Raw genomic sequence first — 23,846 nt, forward strand, 5'->3', positions numbered from 1 at the left:
ATTTTGCACCATTTATGGGGGCTGCCTGAGCGATGTAGACTGTCCTCTCCCTAAACATGCACCAGTCGAGGTCTTTCTTCCAGTCTGAAAGCATGGGTGTGTGGGCCGCCCCCCAGAGCTGTGCTATGTTCCTTTTCGCTATTGTAACCCCCAGAGTGACCCAGAGGGTTTGATGACCATTTAAATTCATGGGTTCCCAGATATTGAGAAACCATCTACGTGCTTCTGGGCGGAGAGGAACTGCCATTACCTCGCTGATCACCTCATGCAGTTTTTCCCAGTAGGTTTGTATGTGAGTGCAGTCCCAGATAATATGCATGAATGTACCTACTTGAGTGCAACCCCACCTACAGTCCCCTCCCCGGCTACCCCCATGTGTAGTAGTTGTGGTCCCGTCATGTAGGCTCTGTGGAGAATTTTGAGCTGTATCAGCCGCAGGCGTGCAGAGATTGGCACTATTCTAGGGGAGGACACCGCCTCCTGCCACTCCTTGTTGTCAATTATCATGCTGTTGTTCAACCATTTTTCACGCAAAGCGTGGAGGGGGTCCTCCATATTACTTATTAATTTTTATATATTCGCGAGATGGTCTTCTCTGGCAGATGTCCATCGAGAATTCTGTCCTCTAAAGGAGATGCTTCACGGGGGGAGGACACCGCCAGAAGGAGTGGTCTGAGCGCGTGACGTACCTGAATGTAACGAAAGCGTTCCGAGTCTGCTAGTTTGTATTGGTGCTGTAGTGCGGAAAACGAATTTTATGTCGGCCTTATCCCATAGGTCTTGTATACGCGAAATCCCTATGAGCTCCAACTTGTCAAACCCCTTCGATTTCCACAGATCCCCTAGCACCTGGGAGTCCTACTACGGGGTAGCCAGCGTTAGCTTCTCTCCCCAGCCCAATGACCTTTTAGCAATGTGCCACATCACAGTAGTATGTTTAGTGGGGTCTGTGAGGGGATATCTGCTCAGGTTGGAATATAGCACCCGGCTGAAGGCTCCTTCGGGGAAGAGCCATCTGCCCATAGCATATCCAGGGTCGTCGTGGCATCCATATGACTGTGATTTATGGCTGCGAGGTGCGCCGCCCAATAGTATTTTTTAATGTCTGGTAAGCTAATTCCCACGTCATACCAATTGAGGGTTAACTTCTGCAAGGCGGTGCGTGGTTTTTAATCTGCTTTCAAAAACAACAGTTATGTGTGGCTGAAGAAAATGAAAAATGAGTTAAGTGCTAAGCAAGAGTCAGTGTATCTACTTTTGCTTATTGCTGGTGATATTTTGACATCTTCATAACTGTCTCTGTGTCTAGTTGTTGAGCCCAGTGCCAAGAGACACAGATATTTCTAAAAAACAGTATTTCTGAAGTCCGTGCATAGTTGAGGAGTGCTGCTGCCTGTGGACCGTTGAAAGTCAGAATTTTCACTAGAAAAGGAACAGCTGTTGGATCATTGGGTGATGAGTGATTGGGTGAGATGCTCATGGGTTTGAAGTGTGACTGTGCGATTTTATATTCATTGTGTACACCTTTTTTTATTATTGGTGAAAATGAGCAGCTAAGACCCACAGATATTTTGATTACACTTCTTAATGTTGTTTGAATTATTTTAGTGTTTGTTTTTTGTTTGTGCTAGAGGTGAGTGACGTTGCAAGGGCTTTATGTCCACAACACTGTAAAGTTTTTAAAAACTTTACAACTTTGCAATCTTTGTGAACTTCATCAGTTCCGCAAAGCATTTTCTTTGTTTAACAGTTTAATAACGCTTTAAATTACCGAATATTTTCAGGACAAAGGAACTAAAAATCAATACTTTTTTGAGAAAATAATATGATAAAAAAATTATGATTACATTCGCATTCAGTTGGGAAATTTGGTTGGTTTGGATGTAAACTGAGTACCTGGTCTGGACATGCATTGAGCCCATATATAAGCATAGACTACTAATCTCCTGCATTTGGTTCAACTTTAGGATAGAAATGTGCTATTGACCTAAAATAATATGGAGTCAGCAGTGCCTTTCCCAGTAAGTCCAAGAGCTGTTCCATTACTGTAACCATATACTTTTTCTGTTTCTTAACCTTGAAAAAATGCCCCACCCTCCATATTGAGTGCGGGAAGCTGACTAAAGCACATCTGTGTTACATGTCATTTATATTAAAGCCACCTGACCGGTTGTTTTCAAAAGCCTGTTTTATTAACAATACCACTAGCACCAATAATACCACCACCACCACCAGTACCAATACCACCACTTCAGCGCCTCTCGCTCACTAGTAATAGCAGGGGCTCTGTACAAGGCTGGAGCTGCCACCGAGACCATCCCTCTCTCCCTCCATGCAGACGTTGCAGACCGGTCTCATCCTCAGATATTTACAATCCAACAAGCGGTTGAAACGGCCCTTTATTACAATGCAATAGGTCTCGCATTTGCTAGAGCTTTAGCTATTAGTATTGTAAATGACAATGCCTTTTCATTTAGGTTTTAAAACCCAACATATAAATAAAAGGCATTGTCATTTATAGTGCCAATAACTAAAACTTGTGTGAATGCAAAACCTTTTGCGTTGCAAATGCTTGTCTATCTAGCCCTCTTCTTCGATTCCAAACTTAACTGGTCTGCTATGGTAGAAAACAGAATTCATTTGTTGCAAAGAAGCATAGCTGCTCTGTGGAAATTTGTCTCTAAACTGGGTAAAAAATAAATTAGAGAAATGGTAGAAATGTATTTGGCAAAATCCATAGCCGCTTACGGAGCAGAAATATGGGGCAAAGCTGAAGTGGGTGCTCTGCAGAAAGTGGAGGATAAGTTTGTTAAAAAGCTGCTTTCAGTTACTCTGGCGTGCTCAAATCTGATTGCCCACAAAGAACTCAAACTCCCTTTTATTACTGACTCAAACTGGCCCAGCTCCTCTTATGGTTTCGTATTTGGAACAGGGACTCAGTTATGTTGAATCAAGCTGTAATAGAAGATATTTTCAGCCTTGACCAAGCCATTAGTATTCCTTGGCTAGCATATGTCAAGAAGTCTTTCACAGATTTGGGCCTAGCTTTTCTGCACACATCACCCTCTAAATGCTTATCGTTCTCCAAAACTGAGTTAAGAGAGGCTTTTGTTAATACATGTGAGTTAGAAAGATGGCAATATAATCAAAGTAAAGTCATGGTTTTATTCTACCAGATACTGCCTAGGGTGCCCATGGGACATGATTCATATCTCTCCTTTGTCTCTAACAACATGAATATTCAGGTAGTGTTCATTTCTTGGTTTATTCCAAATTTTCAGCGTAACTTCCGAGACACAGCCAACACGTGTTTCGTCTTGTCAGTCACAGACAAACAGACTTCTTCAGGGCTGTAAACAAGTATAATAACCAAAATTCAAATATCATCACTAAATTAAACAATATCGCACTACCACCAAGATTCACCACGTAATGTGAAAAGTAAAACATTAAAAAGCCCTACACCAAGAACAGAGCTAGAGTCACCTCAGATGTGACAAAGACCAAAGGACAGTACCAAAGTACATAGTTCAGTAAACAAATAAAAGTTGACTAGTAAAACATACCATCAACGAAGGATCAAAATTATTCAATTTTCTTCATTGAATTCAATAAGCTAACCGCTGTAGTATTCTAATTGCACAAAGAAAATAAAGACAAAGCCCCGGTCACAGATAGGCTCTTCTGAAAATATCAAGGACTGGTATAAAATAAATGTAAATTGACTCACCATGTAAGTATATGGTAGGTCATGTAGCACAATAGTAAATATAGTAGCAAATTCCGTAATTTCCAAATAGTATTGAGTTATAGGTAACAATTCCGTAATTCCAATTAGTAGAACAACACTCCACTCTGTAACCAAATAAATATCATGTAGTAGCCAAATAAACATCAGAGTATACGTCTCAATGGCCATCAAATTCTTAATCTTACCCGAGTGAAAGTACTCTAAGTCATCCAAGTTACTCCATTTCATGATCTATGTTTAAACCCCGCTCAACCGCTTGGGTTATAATGTTTAACAATGTGAGAAGCAATGGGATATTGGCTTCTCACATTGTTAAACATTATAATGAGAAAGAGAAACATAAGTTCAGCTACCATGGTATTGATCATATCGAAAGAAACCCAAGAGGAGGGAATAGACAGCTACAATTGAGACGTAGAGAGGTACTGTGGCTTATGAAAATTAAAGCGGTTGAGCTGGGTTTAAACATAGATCATGAAATGGAGTATTACCTAGGGAATGATTGATACTGTGAAAAATGTTTAATGTTACTAATATGAGTACAACATCATGTGAGAGTTTCCTTACTGTATATCCAGAGCTATGAATTGCTGTTAGTTCTTAATTGTCCTTAAGATTGGAAGTATGAATTATGAGACAATTTACTTGTGTGACAGTGGTCATATTGTATACCTAGGTTACTGAATGTTGTGAGTTAGGAATAGTTCTGACATGTATGCTAATTTTTGCCTTCCCACTTCTCCTTCCCCACTTTCTGTTTTTCTGTTTACTCTCCCTATATATTATCTGACATCCCCGTGGGAGATATGCACTCTTGGAATATTAAGGACTTTTTGTTTTTGTTACAATTATTTAATCTACACGATGTAATTCTCGCCCCTATTATTGGTTTTGAGGGCGTAGTTTGAATATACTCAATATAGTATCATGACTTTATAACCTTACTAATGTTATGCACTGAGCGATTAATACTAGGCTTCCACGGATGATATAGAGAATTTGCTATTATTACTTAAGGATATTACTAGCGCTTTTACTAATTGTTTGAATATGACGCCCTTCAGGTTAGTAACTGTGTAGCTTTATACTCTGGTGCATTAGGCTACATTAGCGAAGGGGCGCCTTGCATTTAACTATGATACCAGGCTTCCACGGATGATATAGAGAATTTGCTATTATTACTTAAGGATATTACTAGCGTTTTACTAATTGTTTGAATATGACGCCCTTCAGGTTAGTAACTGTGTAGCTGTATACTCTGGTGCATTAGGCTACATTAGCGAAGGGGCGCCTTGCATTTAACTATGAAGGCTTAACTTGAGCGCTATTATTCACTACTCCAAGATGGCGTAGACCTATTTACTACTTTCTTCATGTCCTGGTGTTTGACGTGACATGTTTGTTACGTAAACAAGTCACGTCCGGTGATTACCTTATTTACTTTTGTAATTTACTGCTATTTGACAGATTACGCTCGCTTAGTGCTTTACATATATTTTCGTAAATTGATGTATTTGCGGGGTATAATTATGCCACAACACTTTGCGCTTTGTAAAAAGATATTACTTTTGCCATTCAAAGATGGCGCCCGCAGCGATTTGCCTTAAATTGCCACTGTAAGATGGCGCCCGTGTAGCACGCGGAGCCTCTTACGAACACTCTGAGCAGACATGCGGTGAGTACGCTGTGTGGTATGCGCTGGTTTAAACTCACATGCTGGTAGACTCACAAGCCAGTTTATGGTTGGGGTTTGATACTAAGAATTGTATTTACTTATTGTTTTAGATATTGGACATATTGACGGATTATTGGACTAATGTGACTTGGATGACTTAGAGTACTTTCACTCGGGTAAGATTAAAAATTTGATGGCCATTGAGACGTATACTCTGATGTTTATTTGGCTACTACATGATATTTATTTGGTTACAGAGTGGAGTGTTGTTCTACTAATTGGAATTACGGAATTGTTACCTATTACTCAATACTATTTGGAAATTACGGAATTTGCTACTATATTTACTATTGTGCTACATGACCTACCATATACTTACATGGTGAGTCAATTTACATTTATTTTATACCAGTCCTTGATATTTTCAGAAGAGCCTATCTGTGACCGGGGCTTTGTCTTTATTTTCTTTGTGCAATTAGAATACTACAGCGGTTAGCTTATTGAATTCAATGAAGAAAATTGAATAATTTTGATCCTTCGTTGATGGTATGTTTTACTAGTCAACTTTTATTTGTTTACTGAACTATGTACTTTGGTACTGTCCTTTGGTCTTTGACACATCTGAGGTGACTCTAGCTCTGTTCTTGGTGTAGGGCTTTTTAATGTTTTACTTTTCACATTACGTGGTGAATCTTGGTGGTATTGCGATATTGTTTAATTTAGTGATGATATTTGAATTTTGGTTATTATACTTGTTTACAGCCCTGAAGAAGTCTGTTTGTCTGTGACTGACAAGACGAAACACGTGTTGGCTGTGTCTCGGAAGTTACGCTGAAAATTTGGAATAAACCAAGAAATGAACACTACCTGAATATTCAGAGATATTTTTGATTGGGATTATTGGAACATTACAAATTGAGTGCTTGGTGGAATTTTGAAGTACTTTAAGCCTTGGCTCATCAATTTGAGTAGTGGTAACCTACTCAAATCCGCCTCGAGCACCAACTGGTTGGATTACTATTTTCTTAACGTACATACTTATACACGCTGTGCGCTCCTATATAACCGTTACCATTGTTATTATTATTGTCTCTAACAACATGCTTCTATATCTTTGAACAAGGATGAGATTGAAATTTAAGAACATGAACTAAATAATCTATTGCTATGTCCTTGTGATGGCTTGTCCACTCAAACAATGTCTCATATTTTATTCTTCTTTTGTTTTTATAAAAATGGAAAGAATAAAATTAATTCTCCGAATGTTAACAAAACTGAGTCTGTTTTCTTGCTCTTCAGCCCTTACAATAATGAATTCCCTGGAAAGCCCTTTCATCTGTTTTATGACTGCAAATTTGTTATACTCAGTCATTCGGACTAGGAAAAGTTCATTAGAGAGGGGGGTTGTTTTATTTGATCATTTTCATTAGCCTGTCGTTAATTGCCCAATTACTGATAATGAATTGTGGTATGGCTTTAAACATGTTAACTAGAATTCGACACAGGATTAGGAAGAGTTTACGTACTCGTGGCATCCTTTTAAATTGCTTGATGTAATAATTTGTTCCTATTACTTTTATACATCCATAATGAATTGTTGTTAGTTTTAGTGGCGAGGATTCTTGTAAGTATTTTTATTTAAAAAATAATTAATTAACTACTGATTCTAAATGCTTTTCAAACAATTTGCATAGTGATATTTCTTTCTACTGTTATGCGTTCACCAAATGCAAATACAGTTATTTGATTGATTGATTGATTGATTGATTGCAATGTAGGGCGCTCCATTAGAGATTCCCTGTACTATTTAGAGGTGCCTGGTGGTCTCTAAATCAGAAAGCCTGAAAATGTAAATGTTTTGCTAAAATGCAGTTTAATGGCATGCTTTCACAGTCCTAAATATGGCCAGGGGACAGAAAGCACTTAATATAGGTTCTGTGAATGATTGTGATACCAACCCCTCTGCCACAGGGTCCTTCGCATCTTTGAATGAAATATCCTAGAGGGGGAGCCCAAACAGGTTCAACATATGTATATTGAGTGAGCCATGTTTCGGTGAGGAATAAGACGCTGAGCTTGTGATCCAGGACACAGCCGTGGATATCATAATAGTGGCCGGTCGGTGGTTGCAGATCATCAGGTGGGAACTGCTGAAAATGATGAACACCACTGAAACTGGCCAAAAGCAAAGAAGAAATGTGTACCATCTGCCTCATTGTGATGTAGCACCGGTATGTGTTGGACTTAATACCACAATGGAAGGGGCGTATGCGCCAAGATAGGTACAATGTGTTCATCCCCATGAAAGACCTGGACAATGACACACTGTCAATCGCCTTCCAAATACTGTACAACCTACAGCAGATCATGATTAAAGAAGGAGGTGCCCCAAACATAGAATGGTTTACAGGTTTGTTTACCTGGGTACCAAAGTGGATCGCAGGCCTATGCAAGGCCTCGTTACCAGTGGTTGCAATCTTCCTCTTACTGTGAAGCACCCTGAAACTAATATAGGCCTGCATGAAGAAGGCTACCCTGAAAATAGGGGGAATACACCTGATTAGGACACACAATTCCAAGGGAAACTCTCATGCCACAAGCCAGAAACAGGAACAATCCATGCTCAAGACACGGACACAAACAGCCAGGGTAGTAGATAACTCAATTAGGGAGGGGGAATGTTAGATTCAGATTAATTTATAGAAAGGGCCCGCTCTTAGGAGTCCAGCACACCAGAGAACAACTGTTGCCTGCACTACCTAAATCACCATAAAACACTTGTTACGGTTACAGAGCAACCCTTTATCAGATCAACATAACACAGTTGTCCTATGTTCATCCCTTGCACTTACTGTGATGGAAATACCAGCCATGGAACTAGCTTCAATCACACCAGGAAGATTGCAACAGAAAAATTACATGTGGTCCCAGGATCTAATACCTAAAGAAACAAGTCAGATGCACACACTCAAACACAAACAAATGTCGGGTTAAGCCTGGTATAAGCGAGATTCCACAGGAGTGAAGAGGAATTTCCCCCCAACTTCCAGAAAACAGCACCCGGAATGCAAATATTTAACACACTCACAGAAGGCTGTTCCCTAAAAGTATGGGGAATAAACCATAGAGTGTCCACCACTCTTTCCCAGAAGATGATGATAGAGAATTCTGTAATGGGCTGACTGGAGAGACTGGCACTGTAAACAAAAGAATATCTTTTATAGAATCCATTTAAACATTAATCTATGTTCAAATCAGTGCTCCACTTACCCCAGTGTGTCCCCGAAGGTCTTGGAAAACTGCAGAGAAGAGCCTCCACAATGAATGAGTGAAAGTTGAGGGTGTCTTCAAATGTTTAATAAATTCTTTTGTTGGGACTTGGTGGAATAATATACTCTCATACAGCCATTCATACAAAATAGAACTAGAGGAATCAAATGGTGGGTAATAACACTATTGAGAGAGTAGCTCCAAAATACTGAAAATGAGGAAGTGGAATGAATGCCAAAGCTTAGGATTTGGAGCTGTGTATATACTGCTCAAGAGAGAAATAGAGCATCAATCACATTAAAGGACTCCTTAAGTGTTACATATAAAAAAGAGCTGCAGGTCTCAAAGTAGTGAAGGGATAAATAATAGCTATTATGTTTGTCTGGCTCCGTAGGGAATATGGAGTAGAACAATCAAGAATAGTATAAGGGTGAGGCCAGTAGAGACGAGTCGTCCGGCTCCATGGACCTGGAAGAGCGGAACAAACTCACACTCGGAAGGCAGGGGTGAGGTACACCGTCCAGCTCCAGGGTCACTGAGAGCGGAACAGCTACACACTCGGAAGAAGGCGTGAGGTGCGCCATCTGGCTCCAGAGGGCAGCAAGAGGAGACCAGCCACACACTCGGGAGGAAGGGGAGATGTGCCGTCCGGCTCCAGTAGGCAGCAGGAGCAGAACAGCCACACACTCGGGGAGAAGAAGTGAGAAGCACCGTCCGGCTCCTGAAGGGCAACAGGAGCGGAACGCCCGACTTACTCACCGGGGAAAAGAAAATCTTCCGAGGGGAGAACGATCCGGTATTCAAAACGAGACTGCTGGAAACTCCTAATACAGGGCGCTAGGCACTCGGAAGCAAAGAAAGGGGGCGTGGTCACGTCCAAAGAACAATAAGCCAAGGAGCGGCTTACGTTGGAGACAGCTGTCGTCGTCTGGGGACCGTATGTAAATTACCAAAAGCGAAGGGAGGCACAAATCCGAACATACATTAAGGTTAGTTTCATACATCCTATCCCCCAAATATCATCTATTCCTAACAATAAATGCACAGCTGAGAGCATACACTCCAGCGAAGGACAATGCCAGAGCAGCTGGTGTGTTGCACTCATCAGATAAACAATGTATAGCTGTAAGCGTTATCCTATATAACACACACAACACACCTGGACCCCCTCAGAATGTGACATCTAGTTGGTATTTATGGTCCCTTCTATAAGAGTAGGATAAAGTAGTTAAACACAATTGGCCACAGAAGGCACTTATTTATTTCGGTATTTACAGAAGTCATTTAGGAGTCTTAAAGTTAGGACACCTAACTTTACTACTCCTAAACTGAGAAAAATCCTAACTTTAAGACTTTCGGTATTTACAGAAGGCATTTAGGAGTCCTAAAGTTACGACTCCTAACTTTATGACTCCTAAACTGAGAAAAATCCTAACTTTAACACTTTCGGTATTCACAGAAGGCATTTAGGAGTCCTAAAGTTACGACTCCTAACTTTAGGACCGTAATGATGAAATTCAAATACCCTCCTCAAAAGCGTTACGAACCCCAACTTTACTCAGCACATCACTAGACCCACCCACACCGCCAAACACTTCCTGGCCCCTCTCTTCTCCACACTAAACAACATCAGAGTCTACAAACCAACGCCTATCACCTCTATGCAAACTGACTGAATCTTGTGTCAACAAACAGCTGATGACTTTTCTGGAGGAGAATGATATCCTCCATCCGCGTCAAGCTGGCTTTAGGGCACACCACTCTACCGAATCCGCATTATTATTTACTACTGAGACCATTCGAGCTGCATTGGATCAGGGCAAGAAGACAGTCCTGATCCTATTAGACCTCTCTGCAGCATTTGATACGGTGTCCCACGCTATCCTTTTATATTTTTACAATGCGGGCATAGCGGGAACCGTTCACGAATGGTTCAGAAGTTTTCTGGCACATAGGCATCAGGTCACTATGTTGGGCCAATTTCGCTCTGAGGAGAAAATGCTGAAAGTTTGAGCTCCACATTGTTCAACCTCTATATGGTTCCCCTGATCAAACTGATCTCCTCTTTCGGCATTAGTACGATTGCATATGCCGACGATACTCAGTTGGTATTAACTCTTGACAAAAACGTAACTAATGCTGAAATGACCCTGAAAGAATGTCTTTCAGCAACGTTTTCATGGATGACTAGTAACCAAAATGTAACTCTGCAAAAACTGAAATTGTGCCATTCGGTCTCAATAACTGTTTCTCCCCTCAGTCTTGGTGGCCGAAGGAGCCAGAGGCACCGCCTAATACCATCAATGCAGTAAGAAATCTGGGGTTTAAATTCGATAACACTCTGTCCTTTAAACAGCAAACTAGGGAAGTGGCCGGAACTGCTTTAACATCATTAGAGGTCTGAGAAAATTCTTTGACCTGCTTCCTCTGAGCGCCAGACGGACGGTTGCAGTAGCACTGATAACATCAAGATTGGACTACTGCAATAGCCTGTATGCAGGGCTGAATAAATCTGCCCTGCATAGACTCCAGATGGTCCAGCATGCAGCGGCCAGACTAGTCTTAGGTTGGTCAAGAGTATCCTCGGCCTCTGCTGCTCTAGACGCCCTGCATTGGCTTCCGATACAAAAACGCATTCTGTTTAAGGTTATGACAATATCCTACAGGGCCTTTCATCACCAAGGCCCAGTTTACCTATGGAAATATTTCACACAATACCATCCGACACGTGAACTTATATCACCACAGCAAATTTGCTTATCGTCCCCAACTTTAGGCTGACGACTAAGGGAGGCAAATCCCTATCTGCTATTGGCGCAAAAGCATGGAACAAATTACCCCAACATCTCCGTGCAGCCAATACGGAACAAAGTTTCAGAAAAAGGCTGAAAACATGGATCTACTCACTGCCAGACACAGTATGCAAAACCCTAATCTGATCCCCCTCCATCTCCAGGATAGTCTAGCTATGGTCATCTGCTTGACATAGGGAGTCACAGCGCCAAGATGCTCCTTGGAGTGGTAGCGCGCTATATAAGTGTCCAATCACATCACATCACATCACACCTGAACTGACAGCACCCTTTTGAGTTTCAAGCTCGCCATCCTAGATCACAGGAGATCCACCACCTCTGGACAGGCTTGCTGCTGCTGGAAGAACATCTCAGAGAAGGTCTGGGCATCAGCCCCCTCCATACGCCTCCCCAAGCACACCAGCAACCTAGCGGAAGACATCAAGAACTTCAATGAATAGATCACCACCTGCACCAACAACCTGAACCCCTCAAGCATACCAGCAACCTAACGGAAGACGTCAAGAACTTCAATGACTAGATCACCACCTGCACCAACACCCTGGCCCCCCTCAAGCACACCAGCAACCTAACGGAAGACGTCAAGAACTTCAATGACTAGATCACCACCTGCACCAACACCCTGGCCCCCTTCAAGCATACCAGCAACCTAACGGAAGACGTCAAGAACTTCAATGACTAGATCACCACCTGCACCAACAACCTGGCCCCCCTCAAGCACATAAAAATCAAGATCACAGAAGTACACAGAAGAAGAAAAACTGTAGATTGTGATGCAGCACTGTAAGCACCTGGAAAGCAAGTGGAGAATGATCCAAGACACCGCAGACAATGACGTCTTCTAATCTGCCCTGACATGCTTCCACCAGCATGTCCGAAATGCCTAGTGAACAGCCCACACCCAACGCATCGAAGCCAGCAACAACAGCACTGAATAAATCTTCTTCATAGTCACCACCAGCAACATCTCCCCTTACAAGACCCAATGCAACAAACTCTGTAACTTCTTTTGGAAGGCGATCACATCCACCTACGCCAACTTCAACCGGCAAACTGACTCCAGCAACCTCGCAGCATGTCTTCCAATCTCAGCTGAAGAATGGACCTTGACTATGTAGAATGTCATCTCCACAAAAGAGACTGCTGCAACCATGAAGACCATCCACTGTGGGGCACCCTAGACCCTTGCCCCCTCCACACTTTCAACAAAGGTCTAACCACCGCCAGTGACGTCCTCACTCCCATACTGAAAGACTCCATCAATCCGGTCTTCTTCCCAGAAACCCTGAATCAGGCAGCTGTCACAGCCCCACTGAGGAAACCCTCTGAGGACCTCACCAAACTCTCCAACTACTGGCTAATCACCCTCCTATCATACATGGCCAAAGTCCTTGAGAAAACCATCAAGAAGTGTCTGACCAGCTACTTCGTGAACCACCAGCCCCTCAAGGCCACCCAGAGTATGGAAACAGAGATCATTGAACCTACCTACACCATTTGCATGATCCTAGACAGAGGAGAGGGTAAGGCCGTCATACTAATGAACCTCTTGGCGGTGTGTCACATGGTACCACATCTCATCCTCTTCAGGTGCCTTCACAAGGACGAGATTCAAGAACCTGCATGCAAGTGATCTGCTCCTTCCAGATAAAAAGAACTTCAACAGTTAACCTGACATCAAACTCCTTGGAAACCGGAAATCTCATCTGCAGAGCACCTCAAGATTCACTCCACAGCAGAACACTATCCATCACTTAAATATCCCACCGGCCAACGCCATCCATACCCACTACATCAATATCCTCTCCTTCACTGACAACACACAACTAATACGGTCCCTCTAGGACAAAATCCACAACAAAAGGAAAGAGTTCACTGCCTGCATGATGGAAGTAGCCACTAGGATGAAGTTTAACCGTCTCAAACTCAACACTGACAAACAACACTCATCACTCACCATCCAACCTACGACCTACTCCCACCTCCAGCTTGCGCACCAGCAACCTAAGAATCATCATCAACAAAAAGATGGACATGTTCGCCCAGGTCAATGCCGTCACTGCTTCCATACCCTAAAGAACATTTTCAAATGCCTCCCGAGAATCACCATAAGACCGTCATCCGCACACTATTCAACAGTAGATTGGACTACAGGAACTCTCTCTATGCAGGAATCATCAAACAGCTCACCAGAATGCTGAAAACCACCCAAAACGCGGCAGCCAGACATATCCTCAACCTCCCACTCAGAACACATATCACAGCTCCCTAGCTCCAGATACATAGGCGCCCACAGTTCAAACTCCTCACCCACACATTCAAGACACTACCCAACAAATTCCTGCCTACATTAACAACTGCATCTCATTCCATCAACCCCCTATGCACCTCCATTCAGCCAGAATCATACTCAGACACATCTCATGCATAGACAGAAACAGATCCAGAGGTCAACTCTTCTCATACATCACTCCTAAAGTGTGGAACGACTTCCCTCAACACATCAGAGCCTCCTCCTCACTTCTTGAGCTAAGCAAGAAGCTGAAGACATGGCTCTTCAAAAACATGTCTAGAGTTGGGACAGATTGAGGTGGTCTGGGGTGCAAAATCGAAGCAGCTTAAATTTTTTTTCAATGTATTTATTATTAGGAATGTGTTAGACCCCGCGGTTTCTGGCTGGAATGCATCAAATTCAGGCAGAATCCACTGTCCTAGATACACTTGTCTGATAACCTACGCTCACCCTTGGATAGCTTGGCACAGAGCAGTCAGGCTTATCCTCAGGGTCAAAGTGTAAAGTGTTGATACAACCCTACCACAAAAAGACTCCACACGGTATGTATACAACACTGGTCTTTTGTATTGCACACACATTGAAATCAAAACAACATACACATTGCATATATATTTTACAGTTATATCAAATTTTTAAACTCTTCCATTAGCAGCAGAACGGCATTAACATATATATAATTGTCCAAAGCGTTCACTTGCACCATTATCCCTTCAGCCTTGTAAGCAACATACACACAATACAAGCAATCCCTTCCACATTAAAAGCAACAGAAACAAATATCCAGGCTGTTCAGAGGTATTCCACTTTTCCGCTAACACATTTGCATAAACAACAACATTCCCATTATTGCGTACTCCATATACTTGTAATGGTCAAGAAATTACAGCTTCTCTCTACACCTTGCGACTTAGCCCCTCAGCCACTCACACTACACCAGCCAACGATACAGATTGCCCCTGCTGTCGACACTTTGATTAGATTAAGGGACCACCTTAAGCGGGAGGAAACAGTTACACATTTTCGTCCATCTAGATAAGGCCCTTAGGCACCCAGTGGCACCTTCACGAGTGCAAGCTCACTATCCTCCCCACAGGAAAAGTACTGCAACACCAGAAGCTGGCATGCTCCCAATTTGGAGAATGATTTCACCTCCGGCAGAGGTGGGAGCTACAGTTGCTCCAGGGAGCAAGTCATGGGTGCACACATGGCACGATGAGACCTTTCAGTCACGCTATCCTTAACAACGTAGTACCTTGTGGTGTGGGCTTGGGGAGAGGGAGCGAGTGACCTCAGACTGAGGCTGCGATGTCAGGCACTGTTGTCCTCCCAATCTGGAGGTCGGACACAGTCTATGCTGCCAGCTTGGCTATCGGTTGGCTTTCGCAGACTCTGCAAACTTCTCCCAACACTGCTCAGAAACCTAACGCTTAGGAATACTAACTAGCAGAGGTGTCCGGCTGAAATCTTGAGCCTCTCAGACTCATTAAACATCCCCTGCACTCATTGAACTTGTCACTCTATAGCCACCACAGGTGAGCCACTGATATTTACCAGCTCAGTCTTAGGCACAGTCTGATGACTGCACACGTCGGAAGGGTCCTTGTCCCAACCGATGATCATTTCCACATGTTTACCCCTCACCCTGCGTGGTCCTTACGAGCTTGTGGAAACAGGGAGACTTTTTCTGTCCCTGGGAACTCGAGCCCTAGGACAGTGGTTGGGGACCTGGGTCACAACAGTTGCCAATTAGCTGCAGGCCAGCAACATCCAGGCAAAGTCCCATTCCTAGAGCACAAAAAGCCCCAGGCCACCACTGGTCTGCAGATAATCCAGTTGCAGCCCCCGCCCCAATAGTTCTTCTTGTTGATGTCCCAGCATCAAACCAGCGTAGTATGTTTCCAATCCCCAAAGCGTCTCTAACTCCTAAAGGCAGAGCCCCAGTGGTTGCACCCACAGTGAACTATGAAGATGAGATCAGTAGAAAAGGCCACCTTTGAAATGAACGGGCCCTCTCTAAATGTTGTCATGGCTGACATCCTACCCTGGGAGGCTTGATCAGTATCTTTAGTGGGGCCACAACCCTGCCACTTGGAATGCAGGTGCCAATTCCAACCCCTCTTAACCAACACAGGGAGGCCCTTCAGAGTGAGAGGTCTACAGTAAACCTTGAGCACTTAGTTTATGACTGTCTTATCAGAAATGCACAGATGTAGCCACCCCCCCAGCAGCCAGCTGAATTGAAGACAGGTGGATAGGCATACAGAGCCATGAGTACAGACATTCCCAAAGTGGTATTTCCACCGTCATAATGTCGAATTCACTCACACCACCGGAGCAGGTTCGCCATTACGAACTCATCGATATCAAACACTATCCTGACACTCTTCTGCATGCAGGAAATCCAGCTCAATAGCCTTTCCACAGATCCCTCAGTCCAATCCAATACAAGGAGCAGGCCCTACTGTCCCAAACACACTACTGTGTGCCATTCACGACCAGTGTCTGTAGCAGACACATGCACATGCCCTTCCCTTTCCCGACACCGCACCCTGTCCAGAGGGAGTACTCAGATATAGCAAGAGACATGCACAACCTTGGCAAGCGTCTTCTTAAATGTCAAACCTAGTAACAGTAACCTACACACACAGGCCCTGTCATGGCAAATCTGTGGCACATTTGAAGAACTACCTCCGTGGGTGGCATAACCAGTTCTGCAGGCCCACAGAGAAGGTGTTGAGTTACATGCCCTAGGTATAATTCTTACCTCTAGACAATGGACTTACAGCTAACTCAATTTAGCCAATCATGTATACACTAATCACCAGTATGTATATGACAAGCACATCACTTTGGCTCTGAATGGCAGTGTAAAAAGCGATCAAAGTCCTTAGGCTATTACATAGATCAGCGGAAAACCAGGAGGGACAAAAGCAAAACTATAGTTGAGGGAAAGCAGCCTAGAAAGGGCCACCTCCAACATAATTTATTAGGATTGATATGTTTGATGCAAAGGTAACACAGATATGTGCAGTATGTGCATAAACAGATGGAGGACGGTTGGAACCTGGGACCTCTTAACTGTGTCACTTGAGCTTAGATTGGTAACCCAAAAATACATCGATCCCTCCCTTTGGTTCATTTACACTGTTTGGTGATTAGGATTAAATCCCAGATCTAAAGCTATAAACTTGGTTCAAGTATTGGTTCCACTAAACAGCACATTACACCTATAACACTTGAAAACTCACATTCATGTCTCACTTAAATTACATCTGTAGCTCCTTAAATATAATTCAACTTTTGTCAATCTATAAATAATGTTCATTAGATTTTTTTCCTGGCCATCTTTTAGAACTCTTGTTCCCTCCTGTACAAATTTCTTTCTTTCACATTTTGGCCAATATCTATGAATTACTTTTCTCCACCCTTTGTGTTTTTACTCTCTGTATCCCTCTTATTTCTCTTCTCTGGCTTCTTCTTGCTTTTTCTGTTCACTCATCTTGTTCTCCCCTTCCTGCTGAAGTGACAACTAGAGCAGAATGACTTCAAGAGTCTCTGGGAATCCTTCATGTAGGCTTCATATCATCGCACAATCCTCATCAACACACCGTTGATGAGAGAGTGAAGCAACCCCCTGTATCATTGTCATACAAGTAGCCCTGGGTGCTTGTGGGCAGTCACATATTTGAAAGTCGTGCTGAATTCTCACTCAAACCTGCCTAATTCTTCCAAACTATGGGGAAGAACTAGTACTTCATATGTGACTTGGCTCAGACGTCTACAGTGTGTCGAGTAGTTCCTGACTATAATGCACAGAGCAGACCCTCTTACATCCAGTGATCCTAAAGATTTCGATACAGAGAGGAGAGGCCAAGAAGAATGACTGACAGTCCCGCCAACATCTGCTAAGACAGACACGCTTGAAAACGATACACTGTAGACGTGTCTCAAACACACACAGAGCCTGCAAAGACAACTCTACCCTGATCAGATGCACACACATCCAACCTGCAAAGGTACATTAAAAACAGAGACATGTACGTTCCACTGCTTGAAAGGCCTCCTAACTGGCAGACCCAAGGTCAATGCACACACACACAATCCCTGCAGCAGACACACAACCTCTGCAGCAGATACTGCTATAAGCCAACCGATACTGCTGGTAACTATTGCAATGACTGAGGTTTTACCTCGACTGAGATATGAAAACAGGGGCAAAGGGGCATGGGGCTGCAGGGGAGCCTTGACATTCAGCTGCCTGGTGGACATGCTTCTGACCTAGGGGTACAGGTGGGCAAGTCAACAAACTAACAGCGAGAGCCGAGCAAAGAGTGTGCACAGATTTCTCATAGAGCGCTAAGATTCAGTGCAATGTGAACACATTTTTCACAGTGCAGTGGCACAAATTCCTCAATACAGTAAGATGCATTGTAGTGACACAGATTCCTTATAGTGCTGTAAAGTGCTGTGTGCAAAGATCTGTCACAGTGCATTAAGATGCAGTGCAGTATGCACATATTTCTCACAGTGCATTAAGATTCAGTGCAGTGCACAGATCCTCTCTTTAAAACAAATGATGACCACAAACACCCCCAGGGCCAGACGGAAAGGCCCCTAGTGGTCCCTGGATAGAAGAGCCCGGCTCCTGGCTGAGATTTCCTCCAGTCTTATTCAGTACACTTCTACAAACACAGCACAAGGTACCGACAATCTCCTACCTGAGCAGAAACGGGTGCAGACATTTCCAGGCTCTCTCCTCCTCCTATGGCTGGGGTGGGGCAAGTGCAGATTTAGCGTCTGGGAGAGGTGGTGGGGGGGCTGTCAGGGTCTGAAGATGAAGATAACTGCACAGACAGACAGGGCGTCCTTCCTCCTCTGCAGCAGACTGGACACAGAGGGAGAGGCAGGAAGTGACGTCAACATCTGCTGCTTGTTCTGTCTCTGCCACCGCTGACCTGGAACAGGAAACCCGTCTCCCTTTCATTTAATGTGCTCAGTGGAATCCTCTCAGCAGGCGAGGCGCGCCCTCTGCTGGCCACTTAAAGAACTATCACATTCAGTCTCGAGTGAATATACACAAACAAGCATTTTGTGGTATGAAATGCCTGGGTTTTTAGATGTCTCAGAAAGTATTTACAGCTTTACTTCGCATGAACATCTTCAAAACACTGATGCAGAGGACTAAAGAGTATTTACAGAAAGTTGTCAACTGGAAGTGACAGTTTATATTTCATTAAATATATGGGAATACGTGTTATTGGTGCAATTAAACTGAACAGATTAATAATTTTTCATTTATTTTTTTAACGCTTTATTTATCGGGTTTTTCAGATGCACATCTTGGTACATAGCAAAGTAAATAGAGAAAAATACCATGCAATTTCATACACCAGACCAAATACAGTGTGGCATAAGTCATATGTCAAAGCAAAAATTAAAAGAACAGATTTTCTCTAATCTTCCAGAGGGACAAAACCAAAAAAATAGTTGAGGGAAAGCACCCTAGAAAGGGCCACCTCCAACAGAATTTATTAGGATTGATATGTTTGATACAAAGGTAACACAAATATGTGCAGTATGCGCATAAACACATTTATAAAGGAGGACGGTTGGAACCGGGGACCTCTTAACTGTGTCACTTGAACTGAGATTGGTAACCCGAAAATACATTGATCCCTCCCTTTGGTTCATTTACACTGTTTGGTGATTGGGATTAAATCCCAGATCTAAAGCTATAAACTTGGTTCAAGTATTGGTTCCACTAAACAGCACATTACACCTAGAACACTTGAAAACTCACATTCACGTCTCACTTAAATTATATTTTTAGCTCCTAAAATATAATTCAACTTTTGGCAATTAATAAATAATGTTCGTTAGATTTTGTTTCCTGGCCATCTTTAGAACTCTCGTTCCCTCCCGTACAAATTTCTTTCTTTCACATTTTGGCCAATATCTATGAATTACTTTTCTCCACCCTTTGGACCCGATTCACAGAATGAACTTAAGACTCAATCCTTAAACTTACTACTATTTTGGTATTCACAGAATGCACTTACTACTTTTGGTATTCACAGAAGTTAGGATTTTGTCTTAAGACAGACTTAAGACAGACTTAAGACAAAATCCTAACTTAAGTCTGTCTTAAGTCTGTCTTAAGTCTGTCTTAAGTTTGTCTTAAGTTTGTCTTAAGACAGACTTAAGACAAAATCCTAACTTAAGTCTGTCTTAAGTCTGTTTTAAGTTTGTCTTAAGACAAACTTAAGACAAAATCCTAACTTCTGTGAATACCAAAAGTAGTAAATTCATTCTGTGAATACCAAAATAGTAGTAAGTTTAGGATTGAGTCGTAAGTTCATTCTGTGAATCGAGCCCTTTGTGTTTTTTCTCTCTGTATCACTCTTATTTCTCTTCTCTGACTTCTTCTTGCTTTTTCTGCTCGCTCATCTTGTTCTCCCCTTCCTGCTGAAGTGACAACTAGAGCAGAATGACTTCAAGAGTCTCTTGGACTCCTTCATGTAGGCTTCATATCATAGCACAATCCTCATCAACACACCGTTGATGAGAGAGTGACGCAACCCCTTGTATTATTGTCATACAAGTAGCCCTGGGTGCTTGTGGGCAGTCACATATTTGAAAGTCGTGCTGAATTCTCACTCAAAGCTGCCAAATTCTTCCAAACTATGGGGAAGAACTAGAACTTCACATGTGACTTTGCTGAGACGTCTGCAGTGCGCCGAGTAGTACCTGACTATTATGCACGGAGCAGACCCTCTTACATTCAGTGATCCTAAAGATTTCGATACAGAGAGGAAAGGCCAAGAAGAGTGACTGACAGTCCCGCCAACATCTGCTAAGAGAGACACACTTGAAAAAAACACACTGTAGACGCGCCTCAAACACACACAGATCCTGTAAAGACAACTCTACCCTGATCAGATGCACGCAAAGATTTCTCATAGAGTGGCAAGATTCAGTGCAATGTGAACACATTTTTCACAGTGCAGTAAGATGCAGTGCAGTGGCACAAATTCCTCAATACAGTAAGATGATTTGTAGTGACACAGATTCCTTATAGTGCTGTAAAGTGCAGTGTGCACAGATCCATCACAGTGCATTAAGATGCAGTGCAGCGTGCACAGATTCCTCATAGTGCACTGAAATGCAGTGCAGTCTGCACATATTTCTCACAGTGCATTAAGATTCAGTGCAGTGCACAGATACTCTCTTTAAAACAAATGATGACCACAAACACTCCCAGGGCTGGACTGTGGAAAAGTAAATTTTGTCATGTTCTATGTCCCTACGTGTCATCCATCATATGTTATGTGTGCATGATCAATATGCATATGCATTCCCCATGTCCGATTCAAGACGCAATTACAGTTGTGTCCTCCTCTAGTATGCCAGTTTCCAGTCCTCGTGAATACTATGAGTATCAGGCCTATGTAAAGTTATGTTGCCACGTTTCTCAGTGTGCACGTTATTCTATTATAAAGTCCCCGTTTCTAGGCCTCAAAAGGGCCCGGACATCAGATTCAGCTCCTGTCTCCTGAAGCCTCGCTGAGGAGTGATTCAGCCCCCACCTGTATCCTCGACCTTTCACTTACTTCCTGCCTCGCAGTGCCCGGTGCAGCTTGGCTCAGTCTCTGAGTCTGCCAAGACTATGTTATGATTCCCGTTATCGGTTTAGTCCTCCTTCTCTGCATTCCTAAGCTACTGAACTGCATCCATAGTTTCCGTCATTGTCTAGCCTATGCGGCTCCATGTTAAGAGAAATACTGTATTTAATGGTCATTTAATATTCTTCATCACGCACTACATGTAGAATAAATGCATGCTCTAGTCTTAGAGTCAATTAGCTTTTCCCCTCATGACTTCTAGTTTATATCAACATGTTCCCTAAACATCAGATACTAGATAGGGTTTAGGTACATGTCGCTCCGACCCTCCAGACTTTAGTCTCTGCTCCTAGCACAGAGTTCATAGCCCCCAGCTTCTCCTAGTAACACGTCATTGCCAGTTTGCGCGCACCATCAGGTTAGAGGTCCCGGCTCCTTAGGTAGCCCCCTCCTATGTTTCCGCCCATTTATGACATATCCTGTTACGTCTGCACCACATGTCTATGTATACGCCCAGTTACACCTCTTTTTACTCTTATCTTTCGCGACTGCTACGCGTCACGCCTTCTGCTCCACCCACTGCTACGCCTACTGCAATGTAATGTTATGTGTTCGCGCTATGTATATATGCTCGTGTATTGTTATTAAAAGTCAGCGCGCTCATTCCAGACCCAGCCCCAGCAGCTGCTGGGCCCTGTCATCCTATTCCTATGCAGGTTGTCCTGTTCCTGTCCTTGTGCTGTATTAAACCTGCAAAACTCCTACTACCTCGAATCTTGACTCTTATTTATTGAGCTATCTGTTATTCATTCATTCATTCAAAAATAGATCCGGTATTATTTATTTATATACCACATAATGGCGCCCGAATAGGGACTTGCCCTTTCCCCACGCGTCGGTGAAGCCACGCCGACCCCCTGACCCTCTGCAGTCGTGACGGAACTCTTCTGCGCAGTGGCAGATATTTCTGCTCAAGTATCCCTCAGGCCCACGGAGGAGACGGAGGAGGCGGTCCAGCATCCAGACGAGACGGTGGAGGAACGCGGCGAGTCCCGACCAGAGCCCAAGCCAAGAGTCCAAGGTCCGAGGTATCCGGAGGTCCACCCGTAACTGAAGTCCGAAGTCCGAAGTTCGTCGTCGTAGCAGTCCAGTCCAGTCCGAGGCCTTCCGTTCTTGCTGCCCGGTGAGTACCGTTACTGGGGTGGTATCTAGACAGGGTCAATTTAATTGACTCTGGTCTGTGGGTTGGTGGTACACAGTCCCACAAACGAAGTGTTCACTTCGGTGGATACGGGTCCTGACGTGTCTCTTTAAGAGACCGGTAAGTTTCGTACTGTTTCAGCAGTGCATCTAGTTTCTGTTCTAGTCAGTTTCTGTTCTCGAGAAAATTCACGTGTTCTGTTCTCAGTATTTCCAGGTAGTATTCTGTCCGAACTGTTATTTTAAATGTTTTTCATGTATTCTAATGTCGTGGTATGAATGGGAAATAAGTATCGTGTTTATTGTGTATTGTATTGTGTCTAGATTACAGTTCAGTCATGCCCATATTTTCCAAATATGCATCATGCGAGTAGAGGAAGCATTATGGAAAAAGAAAGCCAGACAATCACAGAAAGATGCCATCGAGTTATGGCGCAAAGAAGCTCATAAGAGAACCGAAAAAGAAATCAGAAAGTCAGAACTAAGTAGAGAATCCCAAGAACGAGCACAAGAAAGAGAATTAATCGAGATAGGTGAACGAGTTAGAACTGAGCAATCAGACAGACAGAGGAATGCCCTCATTAAGGGTATGTATCCTCTTCTTGCTGAGGGCTTGCCAAAAGCGACCCCAGAGGCATCCAGTAATTTCCCGCCACCATTAGTTCCGACCAAGCTACGTCACAAACCGACCGCAGCTGATATTTTTATTTCGTCCTATCTGGACGACACAGTCCCCGAATATGCAAATCCTGTTCGCACTCCGCCAGTCCCTGTAAACCAGGTAATTCCTGCTCCTCCAGATACCGGGGTGCCCTTAACAGCCCCCCCGGGTCAGCCCGCCATACAAGTCCAGCCCACATTACAATTACCCACCCTGCCAGGACGAAAAGCATCAGTTGATGATTCCAGTTTAGGGGCCGCAGGAGGAGGTCTTCCTCAAACTCCGCCGCCATACAAGCGTTTATCAGCACTCGAATTACATGCTCAAGCATCACAGCGTACTCCTAAGAGTAATAAGTCTGTTGCAGAAATCAGGCAAACCCTTGGTGAATGTGTCTATGACCCAGTTCCAGGCGAGTTTAATATGGTTTTATATTCCGTACGCGTAAGGAGAGTGACCGAGTATCTAGTCACCCTGCCGAATATGAAAGAAGATCTAGACAGGATATATCGTTTCATCCGTACAGGGGATGACCCACAAAGTATTAGTGATGCCATG

The 23,846-nt window shown here is 43.3% G+C and overlaps 1 protein-coding gene across 1 annotated transcript in view; it reads right to left on the bottom strand.

Moving 5' to 3' along the window:
• The window catches only part of LOC144755408 (uncharacterized), a 74,517-nt gene extending 55,819 nt beyond the window's left edge, over window positions 1–18,698 (bottom strand). Inside the window, exon 1 of the mRNA XM_078644319.1 lies at window positions 18,524–18,698. The gene's annotated coding sequence lies outside the window, so the exon portion shown is untranslated. The remainder of the gene's footprint in view (window positions 1–18,523) is intronic.
• Between the last annotated feature and the right edge of the window lie 5,148 nt (window positions 18,699–23,846).

Source organism: Lissotriton helveticus, chromosome 1_1, assembly GCF_964261635.1.
Source record: "Lissotriton helveticus chromosome 1_1, aLisHel1.1, whole genome shotgun sequence".
NCBI classification, from domain to species: domain Eukaryota; kingdom Metazoa; phylum Chordata; class Amphibia; order Caudata; family Salamandridae; genus Lissotriton; species Lissotriton helveticus.